Consider the following 9,721-nt stretch of genomic DNA (forward strand, 5'->3'; position numbering starts at 1 on the left):
CATCAGGGAATCGTTGCAGCAACCAGCTTTTGCCTCACCACAATTTCCCATTCCTTCACAGAGAAATTCTGACAGAGAAGTTGTTCAGTGTCAAGTACAGCCCCATTGGACATCACCGGGTGCCAATCAAACAAGAGTGAACACTCAGTTTCAACCCCAGTATATGCCTCAACAATATTATGCACCGGCTCCTCGTTCACAAGCAAGAAAACGCTTCAATTATCAGCAGCATAGAACAGAGGAACGTTGCATGCATTGTTTTCGGTGTGGCAGTGGTGAGCACTTCCAAGCTGGATGCAGAATTCGTGGCATTAGGCCTTCAAGAGAGACTCCTTTAAACGGAGACCGGTTACTTCCGCGGGACAGGGAGTAACCAGACCTACTGATCAGTCCCGGAGATGTGCAGCCTGTGGAAAGCTAGATAGGCAGATGAAGCAGTGGGCTGAACATAAGCAAACTTGCATCAACGCAACAAAATCAATGTCAAACTTCTCTAAGACAATGAGTATTCACAACCCTTGCAGCACTCAGGTTAACCAGCATTCCCTGGTGACGCCATTAGTTGGGATGTCAACAATGTCTCGTTGAATGTTACCTGCATGGCCAACGACTTCAAGCGCTGTGGGACACTGGCTCTCAAGTATGTGTCATTGATGAAGTGTGGAAACAGGAGTACTTACCAGAAGTACCATTGAGGGATGTGTCGGACATTCTTGAGGCTCCAAATACGTTGAACCTTGTAGCTGCCAACGGCATTAATATACCATATATTGGGTATGTTGAAGTGACATTTAGATTATCATCACAGTCATCTCACGAAGCTGAACTTGTCATTCCTATGCTCGTAGCTAGGGGTCAAAACCTCTCTCACCCTCTCATAGGTTTCAATGTGATAGAACAAATTGTGAACTCCATTGAACAAGCACAACCAAACACCGTCAACAGCAAAATACTGGAGAGAACTGTGAAAACGGCATTTCCCAGCCTAAAGAGGAGCAAAGTCCAGGCATTCATTCAACTTCTGAGTGCAGAGAGCTCATGTGAATACACAGTAAAGACCACAAAAGAGCATGTTAACGTCCTCAAACGTAGTTCTGTGCAGGTCTCATGCCGAGTGTATATACAGCCAGTTAAAGAGGACAGCACACTCATTTTTGAACCTGATGTGAATCACCAGTGGCCGGAGGGGCTTGAATTCACAAAGTCTAGTGAAGCTAAAAAAAGGGGCTTCAACAAAGATCACAATTGAGGTGTACAATGACACTGACCATGATGTTACTCTTATGGGCCAGACTTCGGTCGGTACAGTACAGCTTGTCAAGAATGTCTTACCTGCTAGTATGCTTGAGGTGTCAGCAAACCCTACCTCTGTTGAAGTATGTCACATCCAGGCTGCGGATCACTGTCTTGAACACACCAGCACTGATGAATGGGACCCACCCGTCGATGTCAGTCACCTGAGTAAATACCAAAAACAGATAGTCCAGCAAATGATAAGAGAAGAATGCCATTCATTTTCTAAGTCAGACAATGACATTGGGTGCATCAGAGATTTGCAATTGAGTATCTCATTTAAGGATGAGGAACCAGTCAGTCGCAGTTACTTGTCTGTGCCAAAACCCTTGTGTCGTGAAATGAAAGAATATTTGCATGACCTCATAGCGCAAGGATGGATTGAAAAATCCAACTCATCATATTCATCTCCAATCGTCTGCGTAAGGAAGAAAGATGGCAGCCTTCGTTTACGCATTGATTATAGAGACTTAAATCGAAAGACTCACCCAGATAGACAACCGATTCCGAGAGTGCAGGATATTATGGACAGCCTTGGGGGTAATGCTTGGTTTTCATCATTAGATCAAGGGAAGGCCTACCACCAGGGGTTCATGTCAAGAGAAAGCAAGCACCTAACGGCTTTTGTGACACCCTGGGGTCTATATGAATGGGTACGAATTCCTTTTGGGCTGATGAATGCTCCAGCGGCCTTCCAGCGGTGTATGGAAGAGTGTTTAGAAGGCCTGCGAGACGAGATATGCATCCCATACCTTGATGACACCGTCCAGGATGTAAAGAAAGTGCTGCAACGGCTGAAGGAACATGGCGTCAAACTCAAGCCAAAGAAGTGTGAGCTTTTCAAACCTGAAGTCCGTTACCTTGGAAGAATAGTCTCTGCAGAGGGAAGTAAAGTTGATCCTGCAGACACAGAAGCTGTCAGATCCCTGAAAGACAAACAACCAAAAAATGTCGGTGAGTTGAGGAGAATTCTTGGCCTACTTAGCTACTACAGGCAGTACATTGAAGATTTCTCTCGCATCGCTAGCCCTTTGTACGACCTGTTAAAAAACACTCCAGAAGATCATGCCCACATGAGAGACAATCAGAGAAAGTCAAAAATAAAATTGATGAAAACTGGTGTTCCATTGAGTAAGCCTATTACTTGGACTGATCAGCATCAAAACACTCTTGAGCAACTAATTGACTGTCTGCTCCAGCCCCCTGTATTAGCATTCCCTGACTTTTCACAGTCTTTTGTCCTGCATACAGATGCGTCAGCCAAAGGCTTGGGTGCAGTATTGTACCAGAATCAAAATGGAAAACTTCGTGTGATTGCCTACGGATCTCGTACTTTATCTGCTGCTGAGAAAAATTACCACCTACACTCAGGCAAGCTGGAATTTCTTGCTCTGAAGTGGTCAGTCACTGAAAAATTCTGTGATTACTTGTATTATGCCCCAACCTTTACCGTTTACAGTGACAACAATCCCCTTACATATGTCCTGTCAACTGCTAAATTGAATGCTACAGGCTGCAGGTGGGTGGCTGAATTAGCAGATTTCCACTTCACAATCAGATACCGCCCGGGCCGAGAAAATATTGACGCTGATAGACTATCCAGAATGCCCCTTGACATCGGAACTGTGATTAATGAGTGTTCGGAGGAGCTGTAATCAGATGTGATAGGTGCAACAATTCAGGCAGTAGAAGTTCAAGAAGGACCCAGCATTCCATGGTCAGTCTCGACAAACTGTTCCTCCATCAAAGTCTGTTCAGCAGTTCCAACCATCACCCCATTGTCTGTAAATGAGATAAGAGAAGCTCAAATAAATGACCAAGAAATAAGTCCTGTATACCAATGCAAGTTGTCTGAATTAAAACCACAAGTGAAACAGCTCAAGACATACAGCCTAAAAACAAAATGCCTTTTTCGTGAATGGAGAAAACTTACCATTGATAAGGATGGTGTCCTCTGCCGAACCAGTCCCACCCGCACACAGTTGGTCCTGCCTGAGAAATTTAAAGAAACAGTCTTGCGAGAGCTTCACGATGAAATGGGCCATCAAGGTACAGAGCGCACTCTCTCACTCATTCGTGAACGTTTCTTTTGGCCATACATGCAGGCAGACATTGAGCATTATGTCACAAAAACATGCACGTGCCTAAAGCAGAAGAAGCCCTGTTATGAGACAAGAGCCCCATTAACAAACATTGTTACGACCCAGCCCTTTGAATTGATCTCAATTGATTTTCTACACTTAGACCGCTGTAAAGGAGGTTTTGAGTATATTCTTGTGGTAGTAGACCATTTCACCCGATTCGCCCAAGCATATGCCACTACCAACAAATCAGGTAAAACTGCTGCAGATCGCATCTTTAATGATTTCGCCTTAAAATTTGGCTTCCCCTCTCGCATCCACCATGATCAAGGTGGGGAGTTTGAGAATCAATTGTTTGAACAGCTCCAAAAGTACTGCGGCATCACAGGCTCAAGGACAACCCCATATCACCCTCAAGGTAATAGCCAAGCCGAACGTTTTAATAGGACACTGTTACAGATGCTCAGAACACTCACAGAAAGTCAAAAGTCTAACTGGAAAGATTCCTTGAATAAGCTGCTGTATGCTTACAATTGTACCTGCTCAGAAGTCACAGGGTTCTCTCCTTTCTATCTGTTATATGGGAGGTCTCCGAGATTGCCTGTTGACATGCTGTTTGGGTTAAATTCAGAAATGCCTTCCTGTAACCAAAGAGAGTATGTCGAAAAATGGAAACATGGAATGGAAGAGGCATATAAAATTGCCAGAGAGTGTGCTAAAAAATCTGCAGACAGGAGCAAAAAGAACTTTGACAACAAAGTGAGGAGCACCACACTGCAGCCAGGTGATCGTGTCCTGGTAAAGAACTTAACACCGCGAGGAGGCCCGGGAAAACTTCGCAATTTCTGGGAAGATAGCATCCATACAGTTGTGCGACAGATGGGTGGTGAGCTTCCAATTTATGAAGTTAAGCCAGAAAGGGGAAAGGGACGATCCAGAGTTCTCCATCGCAATTTATTAATGCCTTGTGACCACTTACCTCTTGAAACTGCTCCACATCCAAAACCCAGACAGAAACGTGAGTTGTCAAAGCCTCAAAGTAATGATACAGAGTCTGATGAGGGGAGTGAAGATGAAATGGACTTGCATTATGTGTCTCCACAAGTATTCCAATCAGACTTTGCTAATGAACCTGAAAACCTTGAACCGCTACTTACCTCAGAGTCCGATGAGCATCCAAATGAGGTCCTGGCACGGGTCCCTGAGTACATGTCTTCTGTGGAAAATGACCAAGAGGAACAAGAGCCACCTGCAGAGACTTACAGTACAGAACAAGAGGTTAACTTACCTGCTGATGAACAAGTTCCTGCTCCCATTTCACCTGCTGAAAGTGACCAAGAGAGTCAAAGCGTGCAAACTTACCAGCTGTCTAAAAGAGAAAGATACCCACGAAGAGTACTAACCTATGATGAGCTTGGTACACCGTCTTATGATGTCAAGCAACTAAATGGAATCTTGCAAACACCACAACAGAACTTACTTTACATGCCTGCACAGTGCCTGTCGACATGGTTTCCACCTGTTCAGCAATACTGCTACCAGTTGCCTTTGGTGTATACAATTCACTAAATAAGGACCATGAACAGTAGTTCATACGAGACTGTGTACTTGAAATCTTGAAGACTCTTTGCATTGTAGACTGTTACAGTCTGGCACTTTGAAAAAAAAAGATGGACTGTTTTGTCTGAGGATTATTGCCTTGAACAGTTTTGAACTTTGACATTTTGAAAAACTATGGACTGTTTGCCTTATGGACTGTGAGTTTGAGAGGCTGTTGAATTCCTAAAATCAAATAGGAATATTGACTGTTGTTTCATGCCTCTTTAATTTTTTTTTTTTTTGCTCTGTGATACACTCATGGACTGTTCTTTCTGAGAAACTCTTGATTTTCCATAAAGTGAACTATTAAGTCCGAAACGAGGCATGGACTGTGAAAAGATTGAATAGAAAATTCTTGCACAAGAAAATGTATTTTATTTTATGCAACTTACAAAAGGTACTTAAGAGACTCTTTAAAGAGAATGTCGAGACGACATTTATTTTTGATGGGGAGTGTGTGACAGATTGAAAATGAACATGCACATTTAAATGCATAAGTCTGTGTACACTGTGATATATAATTATATATAATAAAATATAAATATATTCACTATTTACAATACTTAGAAAAGTCTATAAAATATAAATATGTTACTTTCTAGTTATACTTAGTTAATCTGTGATCAGTTTATGGGCACGATAAATTGGACGATCGATTGTTCTGGTCTGCGTCAACACTAGGGGGAGAGCTCGCGGTTTTTTCCATTCTACTAGTGATGGGAAGTTCGGATCATTTTACCGACTCGGACTTTTGAGTCTCGTTCAGCAAAATGAACGAATCTTTTTTCGAGTCATTTCGTTCATTTTAGCAAAATGTAATGAAAATGTTATGTGTTACTTCCCCAACACATCTAGTACTTACACAAACGTTGATCACACTAAAAACAATTCAAAACTAAAATGCTATAAGATACAGAAAAAAAAATTCCTTCTTTACCTGGGTCTTCAGTCTGTGATTAGCTCACCTCACCTCTTATCTGACAAGAAGTCATCGGGTTTAAGTAATTCCTTAATCACGTGACAGACCCATACGCAAAACTAACGCAGTCTTGAGCCGGAAAGAGAATTGATTAGTTCATCTCATGAGTCTTTCGGGTCTCGGGTCGAGTTTGACTCGTTCCTTAATCACGTGACAGACCCATACGCTATTTCTGACATTTTCTGTCACTGTGTTTTTGTTACTGTTTGTTGAGGATCTGTGGTTTGTTATTATTTTATAAATAAATAAAACCCTGTTATAAATAAAATATTGATTAATTTGTCTTTTTGACTGTCTATCGGTAAATAAACACTAGGCTATATAATAATATAATAATTCAAGCTTACAATAAAAAGTATTTATACTAGTTTGTTCATTTTTACTCCAATTTTGAGTTTGCTAGTATAATAATTGCTTTTCCTAGGCAGACTTGACATATTGGTGTAATATATGTATAAGAAGATTGCTCAAAAAAGGACATAATGACATATACATTAAAAGCAAATAAAATTTTGAATTTGAATTATTAATGTTAGTTTAAAACATTAAGGTTATGATAACTTCAGCTTTAACAGTTTTAACCCAGCTCAGAGTGAGGAGGATACTTCAGATCCAGTGCAGGGGCCATGTTTTGGGAAGACTTTGACGAGAGGGTAGCAAGCTTGAGGCCTTCTGCTACCTCTTCTAAGACCTCAGATGCTATAAAGGTGCAGGCCTACCTTGCAGAGCCACTCTTATCCCGCACATCAGACCCTCTGGCCTGGTGGAGGAGATGTTCACCAGGATACAAAAGCCTTTCTGAAGTCACAAAGACAAGACTTTGCATTGTGCCCACATCTGTGCCATCTGAAAGATTTTTTTCTAAAACTGGGCAGATTATCTCAGATAGAAGAAACAGACTCAGCCCATCCAAGGTCAGGGAGCTTGTTTTTTTTAATGCAAACATGCCTTAAAGCAAGTCCTAAAAATATAGCCACAGTGTGTTATTTATTTTAAAGCTTATTTATTTTTATTTATTTAGAAAAAGACTAGCTTGTTGTGCAATATTTTTGTTGTTGTTGTGATTTTAAAGGTAATTTGTTATTGTTATAAGGCTCCGTAGCTTTAGTATCTCTTCATTTTCATTTATTTTTATTTAAATGGTTTAAAATTATTTGGGGAATAGTTATACTCTTTGATATAAAGTTTTTATTTTGGCACAAAAGTGTTATTTATTTTAAAATGTATTAATTTTAAATTATTATATAAAAAAAGCAAAGCTTGTTGTGCAAGTGGGAAGTCGTGGCCTGGTGGTTAGAGAGTCGGACTCCCAATCGAAAGGGTTGTGAGTTCGAGTCTCAGGCCGGCAGGAATTGTGGGTGGGGGGAGTGCATGTACAGTTCTCTCTCCACCTTCAATACCACGACTTAGGTGCCCTTGAGCAAGGCATCGAACCCCCAACTGCTCCCCGGGCGCCGCAGCATAAATGGCTGCCCACTGCTCCGGGTGTGTGCTCACAGTGTGTGTGTGTGTGTGTTCACTGCTCTGTGTGTGTGCACTTTGGATGGGTTAAATGCAGAGCACAAATTCTGAGTATGGGTCACCATACTTGGCCGAATGTCACTTCACTTTCGCAATATTTAGTTTTTCTCTTTTTTTTCTTTTTTTATATTGTACTTTTAAAGTTCATTTGTTAAGGTTATTAGACCCTGTGGCTTTATTATCTTTTAATTTTATCTTTATTATACTTTTTTATTATTTTGATTTATTTTGGAATAGTTGTCCTCTTTGTTACAAAGCTTTAATGGCACAAAAATAAACAATATACAACAATTCAAAAGTATGTACACAGTGTTTTTTAATGTTTATAAAGTGTCATATGTTACAAAAGTATGGTTTATACAGACAATCTGATTTAATAATTACTCTAGCCAATGTTGTCACATCACGGGACAAAAGAACGAACAACCCGAAGAACCGAAAGATTAACTAATCAATTCTCTTTCCGGCTCATATTACATTGGTTTTAGCGTATGTGGCTGTCACGTGATTAAGGAACGAGTCAAAAACCCGAAAGACCCGAACTATGAACTAATCAATTCTCTTTCCGGCTCAAGACTACATTGACTGACAGGTGAATCACTACTACTAGAACAGAACCTATAGAATAATGCGCATGCGCGACTGAACGAATCACTCCCCGAGACGACTCGTTCTTCCCGAGTCACATTAAAGATTCGTTCAAAATGAACGAATCGTTCAAGAACGACACATCACTACATTCTACATAAAGCTTCCAGTGGAGAAACTACGCGAGAAACTGTGTGCATTAATCTTCTCCCCCTTTTCAGGTATTAAATGTGTGATTATTAGTTTAAAATACTTTATTAGGATTAATAATATGTTTGAGAGTATAGAGACGCGATTATTATATTGATTGTGTGTCCGAAATGTTTAAAATATGTAGTTTAGGAATGCGCGAGCGCAGGACTCCATTTTGTGCGCGTTGAGAATAGCGTTAGGTCTATATAATGGCGCGAAGCTCGTGTATGTTCAATTTGTGTATTTTATGTGTAATCCTGTTTTTATAGTGCTGATTTGTCGACTTGTTTCAAAGATGTGTAGAGTAAAAGTGACTTGAGAATGTTAGGCTAAAACATCTATCTGAAATTGTACATTTACATGCTTATAACTGATTTGCCATAGAGTTAATATGCATAGATGACTAAAAAGAGTAAGATTTAAAAGAGTTGAGTCTCAGGTAACCGTTAAATGCTTTAAAATGCTTTATTGTATTTCTGTATGCACTTTATAGTGTCATGAGTCTCAAAAGGCCTTTTATATAAGAGTGTACTCATGTAATGTATATGGTAAAAACTGCTGAATACTGATATGAAAGATGTCAATGAAGTTCATTTGTAATAGAAATGTTTAATTGTGTGTATACAAATGATTAATTTTGATTACATTCTACATAAAGCTTCCAGTGGAGAAACTGTGTGCATTAATCTTCTCCCCCTTTTCAGGGGTACAACAAATGCAATTAGATTACATTACATATTTTAGGTAATGTAATCCGATTACTTTTGGCCTAGCTTTAGCACAATGATTTGAATATGACAGTATTGTACCATATTGATAAAAAAAAAATACAAAAGTGCATTTGACCTTAATATTAATTTAATTGCAAGTACTTTCTGGAATCCGATCGTGTAATCCAGATTAGATGTCATGCCCAGCTCTGCTCGAATCACAACTGATACTTTACTCTTGACACTCTTCACTGGTTAATCGTTTTGATACAGATGAGAAATGATCTGGTCAATTTCACAGGAGCACTTTTATGATTTTGCAAGTGGAATAGATTGCTTGGCTGAAAACTACAGAAAAAATACATCACATAGTCCTGAAAAAGAAAGAAAGACTTTCCAAAGAGGTCTGAACAGCATCAACAGCTTGAGAGAAATGCATTTAATCCTCTGCACAATACAGACTGGTTTCCTTGTGTTGGGTTTGTTCAGGGAGCATTAACATGCCATTCAGCTCAGGAAATCCAGCTGCCACAAACACATCTACTTCTTAACAAGCAGAAGGTCAACAAGAACAAACACTGAAGTACACGGTTTAGAAATCATATTTATTGTAAAAAGACATTAGCCAGTTAACAGACACTGATGCTAGACACATGCTGGGTTCACAGAGCATTCACACGGAGCCACATACAGAGCGCTTTAAACTGAACACACAGGATTTGGATCCGCTAATGAACATCGTGGAAACCTCGCAGAGA

The sequence above is a fragment of the Carassius carassius genome, chromosome 27, assembly GCF_963082965.1.
Source record: "Carassius carassius chromosome 27, fCarCar2.1, whole genome shotgun sequence".
Lineage (NCBI taxonomy): Eukaryota > Metazoa > Chordata > Actinopteri > Cypriniformes > Cyprinidae > Carassius > Carassius carassius.